This window comes from Lutra lutra, chromosome 8 (assembly GCF_902655055.1).
Source record: "Lutra lutra chromosome 8, mLutLut1.2, whole genome shotgun sequence".
NCBI lineage: Eukaryota > Metazoa > Chordata > Mammalia > Carnivora > Mustelidae > Lutra > Lutra lutra.
Genome location: NC_062285.1, coordinates 83,715,953 through 83,726,738, shown reverse-complemented (window position 1 = coordinate 83,726,738; position 10,786 = coordinate 83,715,953).

The following is a 10,786-nucleotide window of genomic DNA, read 5'->3' as shown; positions in this document are numbered from 1 at the left end:
GCTCAGGTCATGATCCCAGGGTCCTGGGATCAAATCTCCCATCCAGCTCCCTGCTCATGGGAAAGCCTGCTTCTCCCCTCTCCTTCCACACCTCCCCCCTGCTCATGCTCTCTCTCTCTTTCTCCCTCAAAAAAATAAATAAATTCTTTTTTTAAAAAGGAAGTTTACCAGATGATTTATTATACTATGGAACTGGATGTTTCTCCCTCTATTTGGAGAAATTCTATTCTTTTTTTTTTTTTTTAAGATTTTATTTATTTATTTGACAGATGGAGATCACAAGTAGGCAGAGAGGCAGGCAGAGAGAGAGAGAGGAGGAAGCAGGCTCCCCACGGAGCAGAGAGCCCGATGTGGGGCTTGATCCCAGGACCCTGGGATCATGACCTGAGCCGAAGGCAGAGGCCTCAACCCACTGAGCCACCCAGGCGCCCCGAGAAATTCTATTCTTATTTTCTTAAGAAAGTTCTGATCACTGCCTTTAGGAAGTTTAGTATATCTACTGATAAGAAGGAAAAACTTAACTTCATAGTATGCATGATATTGAAAACACTATATAGTTGGTTATCAAAATACCTCCATTCTTACACCATATCCTCCTCCTCCCCACTTCTACTGAATTCCAAAAATAATCTGATTAAAAAAACAGCCTACTGTTGGAGGAGAGTGAAGTTATAAACCAGAATAGAAAGAATATAACTATGTACACACTTTTCTAAGAAACAGAGTGTTTATATTTGTTTGTGGCCTCAGGTAAAGTGTGCTAAAATATCAATATTCTGATAGACATATTACTTATACTACCTGAATCCTCTCACTTTTCCCTAAATATATATTTATGCACAACCAAAACAAAATTAGTTTATTACTTTATTCATTTATTGAATGAAAAAAATTATTGAGTGTCTAATATGGACTTGACTTATTTTTAGTGCTAAAAACATATTTGTGAACAAAGTACTTGTAGATTCTGGTCATAGGAGATGGACATTAAAATTTTTAAAAAGCAGCTAATTACACATCAGGGTTAATTAATTCTATAATATTAATGTTTAATTTTTGTTTTTCTGAGGTCAGGTTAACCAGCCCTTCTCAGCTAATCTCATTCCCCTGTAATTTCTGATAGAATAGATGCAGAGTTTCTCCACCAATTGTTTCAGATTCAAAAGGGTGGATTAAATAAAATCTCTAAGGAAAGAGAATATCTTTGTTCCATTCTACTAGTCTAGAACCTTGAAAAGATGGGCTACTTCCCATCTCATTTTCTGTGTCTATCATAATCTAAACAAGACACGAATGGTACACATGTACAAATAGTAAACAAATACATATAAATACAATGTTATTTATTAATATAGATTCCCAGGGCCTAAGTATATTAGCAAATCAAATCCAGAAATGTTATTTAAAGAGCCAATTGTCATGAACTAGTAGAATGACAAGTTGATTGAACAATAGGAAATTTGGTAGAATTTTCCAATACACTGCACCAAGATAAAAGAGAAAAAGTATATGAATAATATGCAACCTAAAGCATTTTATGGAATTTAACAGCCACTTAAAGTAAACAAACAAAGAGAGAGGACTGGGTGGCTCAGTCAGTTAAGCACTCAACTCTTTTTTTTTTTTTTTTTTTTTTTTTTACTTACTTATTTATTTTGAGAGAGAGAGAGCTCCCATGTGGGGCAGGGAGCAGCAGAGGGAGAGGGACAGACTCTCAAGCAAACTAAGATTCTCCCACATAGGACTCAACATGGGGCTTGATCCCACAACCATGGGATCATGACCCTGGGATCACAACCTGAACTGAAAACAAAAGCCGGGTGTTTAACAGACTGTGCCACCCAGGAACCCCAAGAGTCAGCCTCTTGATTTTGTCTCCGTTGTGATCTCAGGGTTGAGGGATACAGCCCCGTGGCAGGCTCCCACTCAGCATAAAATTTGCTTGTCCTTCTCCCTCTATTCCTCCTCCACTCCCCAACAAATCACAAATCCTTTCTCTCTCTTTCTCTCAAATAAATAAATAATAAATAAAATCTTTAAAAAGTAAATAAAAAAAATATTTTGTAATCCAGATGTAAGGGATTTCTTAACTTTATTAAGGTTATATATTTTTTAAAAAACAAATATTAGAAAAATAACAAATACCTATAGAATTATTACTCTTAATATTCCTCTAGAAAAAAGTATTTTGTCTGTTAATTTTAGCATAGAACTGGTAGTCCTATTCAACACAATGAGGGGAAGAAATAGCACATATGAAAAAGGGAAGACAAATGGTTATTATTTACAAATGGCATTTTTTCCTTAACTATATTATCTACATTGTTAGCATACATAAAACCATTTAGTAAGATGACCAGGTAAAAGATAAACATCAAAACAGTAGTTCCAAATGATAAAAATAACAACTAACATATGTTTAACACAGTGTATAACAGGTAGTTTTTAAAATGCTTTCCAAGGGGGCACCTGGGTGGCTCAGTCGCTAAGCGTCTGCCTTTGCTCAGGTCAGGATCCCAGAGTCCTGTGATCGAGCCCTGCACTGGGCTCCCTGCTTGGTGGGGGAAAGCCTGCTTCTCCCTCTCCTCTCCCTGCTGTGTTCCCTCTCTGTCAAATAAATAAATAAAACCTTAAAAAATAAAAAATAAAATAAAATAAAATGTTTTCCAGGTATACTACATTTAATCCTCTGAGAAACTTCAAGTAGGTACGTTATTAACTTCTAATATAATAGAAACCTAGTCCTTTTCACAAAGAAAGGAAAAAAAGAAATAAAAAGAATAAAACCAAAAAAGAATGTATAATATTTCTATGACAAATTCTCTGTTCATTAAAGTGTATGAAATAAGATTTGAATACATGGACAAGCAAATACGAAGATCCAATGTTGTAATAATTACCAAATTAATCTAAAAGTAAAATGCAATGAAAATTAAAATCCCAACAAAAATGTTTCAATTGAATGTAGAAAGCTTATTTGGGAAATGAAAATATGCAAGAATAATTGAGAGATTTTTAGGCAAGAGAGTGACAAAATACCTTTCCTGAACCAAATAATAATAAAAAAATACTATTTTATTAGAATGGGATTGATATGCTCATTAATAGAATAGATTTTTGAGTATAGAAACTGCGTTCATTATGAATATAACATTTTTGATACATGTTATTTTTAAATTGTGTGGATGCTATTAGAAAAAATCATAGAATAAGTTATGTGTGTACCTCATAGCATGCAGAAAAATAAGTTATGAATATTAAAAATCTTAGTCTGAAAGTTAAACTAAGAAAAGTTACAAGGGCACCTGGGTGGCTCAGTGGGTTAAGCCTCTGCCTTCGGCTCTGGTCACGATCCCAGGGTCCTGGGATTGAGCCCCGCATCGGGCTCTCTGCTCGGCAGGGAGCCTGCTTCCACCTCTCTCTCTGCCTGCCTCTCTGCCTACTTGTGATCTCTCTCTGTCAAATAAATTAAAAAAAAAAAAATCTTTTAAAAAAAAGAAAAGTTACATAGTCTTTGACATATATATGAGATAATCTTTCAAATATGTGTAGGGAGGGAACAGTCTTCTTAAGAAAAATATACAAATACATAACGAAAAATATATACCAAAAAACCTATCTAATAACTTCATAATTGATCTTTAAGTGTTGGTTATGTTTGTCCCATGGGATGATTGACCAAGTTGTGTGAATTTGTAGATTTATTAATAGCAAAGTAAGTATCTAGGTACAAATGGATTCTTTTCATCAGAATTGAGGTTTGTTTGTTTTTTTTCACCTGAAATTATACACCATGTTACTGCAGGAAATAAAGTTCTAGCAGGAAACAAACAAATGTTTTTAAAATGGATTTACTTCTGGATACTTTTATGTGATAATATGGAAATTTTTCAGGAAAGAGTAGCTTTTTTTTTTAAAGAAGAAAATGGTATTCTTCTAATCTCACAAAGCACATGTTTTCAAACAGCTAACAGATTTAAACTACATCGAGAGTGTTCAGGTGTTTCCACATTATGCTGGGGTAAGGTAAGCAATCTAGAGGGAAAATTTACAGAAAAAAAGAATATTTGATTGCTAAGCTCTATCTCTCTTCTGTTCCAAAAACAGTCTATGCCATGTATCATGACATAAATAGCACAGATAGCATTCTCAGCCAGAGATTAGAAGCAATTTCTCTGCAATCACAAATCCTCCAAATCTCTTGCAAAGAAATTATTCACCCTCAGACATTTACCTAACCAAATGCAGAAGCTATTGCAATTGTTACAAAACCTCAGTTAGTATTAATAGTGGCTAGAATACACAAATTTTTATTCAATATTTTTTTGGCTATAATATATGTATCTTAGAACTAATAATTGCTTAGTTCATCAATTTATATTCTAGCAGTTTGCTCATTACATTTGCCCACATAGATTTCTTTTTGGTATGTGTGATTCCTTTTTGATGGATTGGCTATTTATCTGAAGTTGTATGTGGAACAGATTGCATGCAACAAGACTACTCCCACATTATTTGGTCTGGGAAGACTATTTTTAGAGTCTATACCTATTTATGGTTATAATTCTTGGCTTATAGCCTCTCAAGTGTCTTTGCTTAAAATTTAACAAATCAATCTGAATACTGAACACCAACCTAGTCTATAAACTGCAACTAATTTGGGTTTACCCCTTCTTTTTCCTCTCCTCCCCTCATGCCTCAGCTCCCTTCCTCTTGGTGTGAATGTGTCTCTCTCTCTTCTTTTATTTTTGACTGGTTTTAGGAGTTTTCAGATGCTCTTCTCTATCAGCAGTGTTCTAAAACTTCACACCCTTATTTTCTGGAGCATGTCATTGTTTTCATTCATTGTACTGTCATTCCTTTGGACCTCTCGATCTAGAGATTCCCGCTTCTCAGTTCGAGGAATTGTTCTTGTATCATTCCTTTAACTATTTATTCAGTTCTATCTTATGTGTTCTTCCTGGTTGAAGCTGACGTTAATCAGATTTTGAAATTACAAGATTGATTCGTGATGAATGACATCTTCTCTCCTACAGACCTGTTCTATATCTTTACCTTCTCTTTTATAGCTTATTACAAAGATTATACCTTGAGTATACATATAAAAATATATACACACACACAATTTTTAAGAGTGCTTTCTTAGTTGCAGCTATTGTATTGAAATATTGTACACATTAATTTCAATTTAAATAAAAATATAAAGTTTGATACATGCTTCAGTAGAATTTGAATATATAATCCCTATCATAATTAACTTCACGTTTATGAACCAGTATTTTTCTAAGTTACACTGCAATACATAACAAATACATAATTTTTACTATACATATACTGTGTGTGTGTGAATTTCAATTAAACAAGGTAAGGAGGCTTATATCATTCCCAAACAATTTAAAAACTCAGTTGACATCATTAATAGAATTGACCTATGACAGTTATGCCTTTATAATTCTAATCACTTTTAAAACAAGTTTCGAAAGATAATCTTTCATTTCAGTATCGTAGTCTAAAGAAAAACTTTATTCAATATGTGATGTTTGTAATTGACTAAATTACATGGGCCTGTTTTGTTTTTGTTTTTGTTTTTAAAGAAAAATAATGAATACCTCACCAATTTGCAAAGGTTTTCAAAGCATGTGTGGGACTAAATAATTGAATGCCTCTGCTAATTTTTCTCAGCGTGTATACTTATAATTGCAATTATCTTTTCAAGGTAAATGATTCAGTATTTATTTTACTCTTTTAAATTATTCTTGAAGTGTTTATTGTTTCATAAGGTTTTAGTTTCCTGCTACGCTTATAATAGTTGAAACATGATAGCTAATAATAATTACAACTCAACCATCCACCCTCTTTCTCTTTTCTAAAAATGACTGTCAGTTTTTCTGCAGACACTGGTAATTTTCGTCGAAGCTACTTTAGTTTTTGTCAGAAGTTTGCAAGTGAACTAAAATTTTAGTTAGCTCTTAGCTCTCTCCTAATCACTTGAAGTTGGTCAGTAGAACATAGTGACTATGGTCTTCAAAAACAGTCATCCTCTGTAATGCAGCTGCTCTAACAGGAAGCTTGAGTGAGCAACGCGCGGTTTACTCACCGAGTGCACATTCTGCAGAAATAGGACTTTGAAAGGCTGAGAGATGCAGATGTGAGAAGGATACGTTACTCATATTTTCTCAACTCCTTTCATTACCCTTTAGAAATAAATATTCCAAAATTAAATTTCCAGAATTCAAGCTGAATCCTACAATTAAATGGAATTGAATGAATAAAAAGTATGATTCCTCTGAAAGACTGTTATAAATAGACCTCAAAATATGTAATGGTTCAAACAGAAGAAAAGTGTATTTCCTGCTCACATAAAATACTAAATATGTGTTCCTGATCAGTGAAACAGCTCTCATCCAACATCTTCAATGCCTGGCTTCCAAACATCCTGCCCCAGGGGGCAGTGGAAAGGGAAAGGGCATGACAAATCATGTGTGGGAGGTTTGCGGGGACTAGCCTGGAATAGGTGCGCCTCACTTCTGTTCACATAAACTTGAATCATAAATGAAACATCAGCTGTTTGCCTCCTCTTGGGTCTCACATGTGCTCACCTTTGGACTCGAAATTATGCCCTCATTTCTGGTTCTTGGGCCTTTGGGCTTGGACTGGAACTACACCATTGATTCTCCTGGATCTCCAGCTCACTGACTATAGATCCTAGTACTTCTCAGCCTCCATAGTCATAGAAGTCAATTTCTTATAATGTCTATATATTTTGTATATTATTTGTATATCTATATAGATTTCTTTATACATATTATATTATATATTATTTTTATGTAACTATAAATTATATATTATCTTTACATAATATACATTACATTATACATTACTTATATAAAGTATAATTATATATATTATGTATTTGTATACATATACATAACGTATATATTATGTGTATATATATGTATTTCTTGATAGATAGATAGATAGATAGATAGATGGATATCAGGTCCTACTGGTTCTGTTTCTGTGGAGAACCCTAATGTAATTTCCAAAAATTAATTTTATTTTCCCTAGTAGCATATTTCAAAATGTAATTTGCTCAGGGTTATACAAAGGCTAAACAGTGAAGCAGGTGGGCCTAAAGCCTGCAGTCTTTTCACTGTAACACACCACCACCCACCACAGATCTCTCCTTTTCCTGTTCATCTGTTCTTATGTGAAACAGCATTTATCTTTTTCAACTTTTTTTGGTAAGATTTTGATACTGTGCTCTAGCCTCAATGATGTTATTCCAACAGATTTATGATACGTGTTTACATGTGACTTTTTTTTCTTACCTCATCTCATTGGTAATTTTTTCAAAAAGTTATGTCATTAGAGCACTATTTCTTTATATTCATAAGCATAAAGCCATGGTTAATTTTTAAGATATTCTTCTATTTCTTTTCTCATTTGAAGTAAATGTAATTTTTTTTTTCCAGTTTTGCTTTATACCAAGTATTTTCTTCTATGGCTTTTATTACTATGAGACCATGATTTCCTTACCTTTTTGCTGATTATGTATTACCAAAAAAAAGCCTATGTCCTACATTAGTTTGCTATGGCTGCATAACAAATTACCACAAACTGATGACTTAGAAGAACACATATTTATCTCAGAACTTCAACAGATCAGATCCAGGTAGTACTGTTCAACTGAATTTTCTGATTTAGGATCTCACCAGACTGCCATCCAGGTGCATCTGGGGCTGCGATCTCCCCTGTAGCCCTGCTGGTAAAAGAGCTACTTCCAGTCTCCCTGCAGTTAGAGAACTCTGATTCCTCTGTTTGGCGGTGGTGCTGGTAGTGGTGGTGGTTGTCAGCCAGGGCCTCTCAGTTCTTGGATGCCCCCCATGATTCCTTGTCACTTGGCTTTGTCCATACGCACTTGCAGATAGATAGATGATAGATACTGATCTAGTGTTTGTATCTTATATATATTTATTTTGTAACATAATTCTAGGACTGATATTTCATCATCTTTGCCATAGTCTAATAGAAGCAAATCGTAGGCCCTGCTTACACTTACATAAGATGGGATTCCCTGGGGATCACTGCAGCATGTATCAGTCATGTGCCCTAAATCTCTATTTGATGCTTGTTCTGAACAAAGTATATCCTTATTTTGTTTATTGATAGATGCAAAAAATGATGGTGGTGATTAGATCACATTTCACATTACTAGATAAGCAGGTGTGGACATAACTATTATTTAATGTGTGCCATATAATTCTGAGTCAGTACTCTCTGTATAATCCCATTAGCCAGTTTTGTCTTGGAATTTTTATCCTAAGAAAATGAATTAATAAGTGTTTGAAATAATAAGTATTACTTCAAATAAGCATTTGAAAAGTCAAGTATTTTTATTTGCGCTATTTCACTGGGGTCAGAAAGCAAACCACAGTGGCTGTGAGTGCTTCAGACAGTGAGATAAGCATATACTATCTTTCTTCTTTATTCCCACTGGGTAAATCATCTACTTTGAAAATAAAAGAGCAGAGTTGCCTTCATTTCAAAAGATCAAGAAATACACATTGAGTTCCTATTATGGGCAAGTAAGAAAGGAAAATGAATAAAATCATCCATCTTTTGCCCTTGAAAAGCTTTCATTTTAGTGAAGAAGATTTAATATCTATATATCAAGTACAAATTGAGGTAAGCACAGGGTGCCATGGGTGCCCAGATAAGAGAAACCTAGCTACATTCTACAGGGCAGGTGTAATAGGCAGAATAATGGCCCCTTAAGATATCAGGTTCTAGTTAATCTGGAACCTTGGTAAATGTTAAATTATATAGAAAAAAAATCATTTGCAAATGTAATTATGTTAAGAATCTTGAGATGAGGGGCGCCTGGGTGGCTCAGTGGGTTAAGCCGCTGCCTTCGGCTCAGGTCATGATCCCAGGTCCTGGGTTCGAGCCCCACATCGGGCTTTCTGCTCAGCAGGGAGCCTGCTTCCTCCTCTCTCTCTGCCGGCCTCTCTGCTTACTTGTGATTTCTCTCTGTCAAATAAATAAATAAAATCTTAAAAAAAAAAAAAAGAATCTTGACATGAGGAGATTATCCTAGATTATTGGAGTGGGTCTTAAGTGGGACCATAAGCCTCCTTGTAAGAAGGAAGCAGAGAAGTATTTGACACAAAGGAGAAAACAATGTAACCACAGAGATGAAAACCAGAGTGATGTTGCCACAAGCCAAGGAATGCTGGCAGCCACCAGCAGCTGGAAGAAGCAAGGAATGGCTTCTCCCCTAGAGATTCTGAGGGAGCAGGACCCTGCTGACACATTGATTTCAACCCACTGAAATGGATTTTGGGCTTTTGATCTCAGGAACTATAGAAAATATTTGTATGTGGTTTTATACTACAACCTTTGTGGTAATTTTTTACAGAAGCCATTGGAAACTAGTAGAGAAGGTTACAGACAGAGAGATCAGCTTTTTAACAGTCATGAAGGTAGAAAGTGGGTGATACTACTGGGCACTGAAATACCTCTACATTACTTGAGAGCAAAAAATGAGTAGAAATGGTGGGAAGTGGGCCTCATTCACAAACCAAGTGAAATTATGGTGGCCTTATATGGCATGCTAAGCACTGCATCCTATAGGACATCAATAGTTATCAAGAATTTTTAAGTAAGACACATGTCTGGCTGGCTCAGTCAGTAGAGCATGGGACTTTTGATATCGGGGTTATAAATTCGAACCCCACATTGGGTGTACAGATTACTTAAAAATAAAGAATCTTGGGACATCTGGGTGACTCAGTCAGTTGGGCATCTGCCTTTGGCTCCGGTCACCATCACAGGGTCCTGGGATCAAGTCCCATATTGGGTTCCTTGCTCAGCAGAGGGCCTGATTCTCACTCTGCCTGCTATTCTCTCTGCTTGTACTCTCTCTCTCTGACAAATAAATAAATAAAATCTTTTAAAAAAAGAATTTTAAAGTAGGAGAGTAATGCATTATTATTAAATGTTCCATTCTGGAAAGTAATATAAAATATGGTTTAGAAGTAGAAAAACAAAGGAGCTAGCAACAGCTGTTCCAAGGCTATTTTGAACTCACAAAGGGTCTGAGTTAGAGTGGCAATGAGATCAAGGGAATATTGTTTGAGAAATACTTAGTCAATGAAAGTTTTAAAATGAGCAGGATTTGGTGATTGTTTGTCTGGGGAGGTGGTATGAGAAAGAGAGAATAAATCTAAAGATGGGTACCAAGTTCGGACTTCATATGATTAAATCAACAGTGGTGTCATTACCAGGGTATTTACTGTTGTTTAATTTCACTATGAGAAGCAGGTGGAAAGAGCAAATGCTTACAGTTTTGGACATTTTAGGTTTGAAACATCATGGGGGTGCCTAGTAGTGAGCTGACTGTACAAGTCTAACATGAGAAAAACCTCAGAACCGATGGGAAAGACAGTTCATCTTATCTGTACACTTTCAGTGCAGAGTGAAGCTTGTTTTTATAACAGGGATTGCAAATTGTTATGTGATCTTCTGGAAAACACACACACACACACACACACACACACACTTTGATCTCTAGAGAAGAGGGAAAGTTGTTTACGTAGACTTCTCCACATTTGGTTTTCTAGATGGTTTCTTAAGCCAAAATGCCTTAGATATTTTGGAAATTCTAAAAAAAAACAACCACTAAATAAAATATTTCTGCTTATTTTAACAACCCATAAATAAGCCTTATAGATCGTATTTGTCCCAGTTTGTAGGCATGCTATCTGAGGCTCAGAGGGGATTT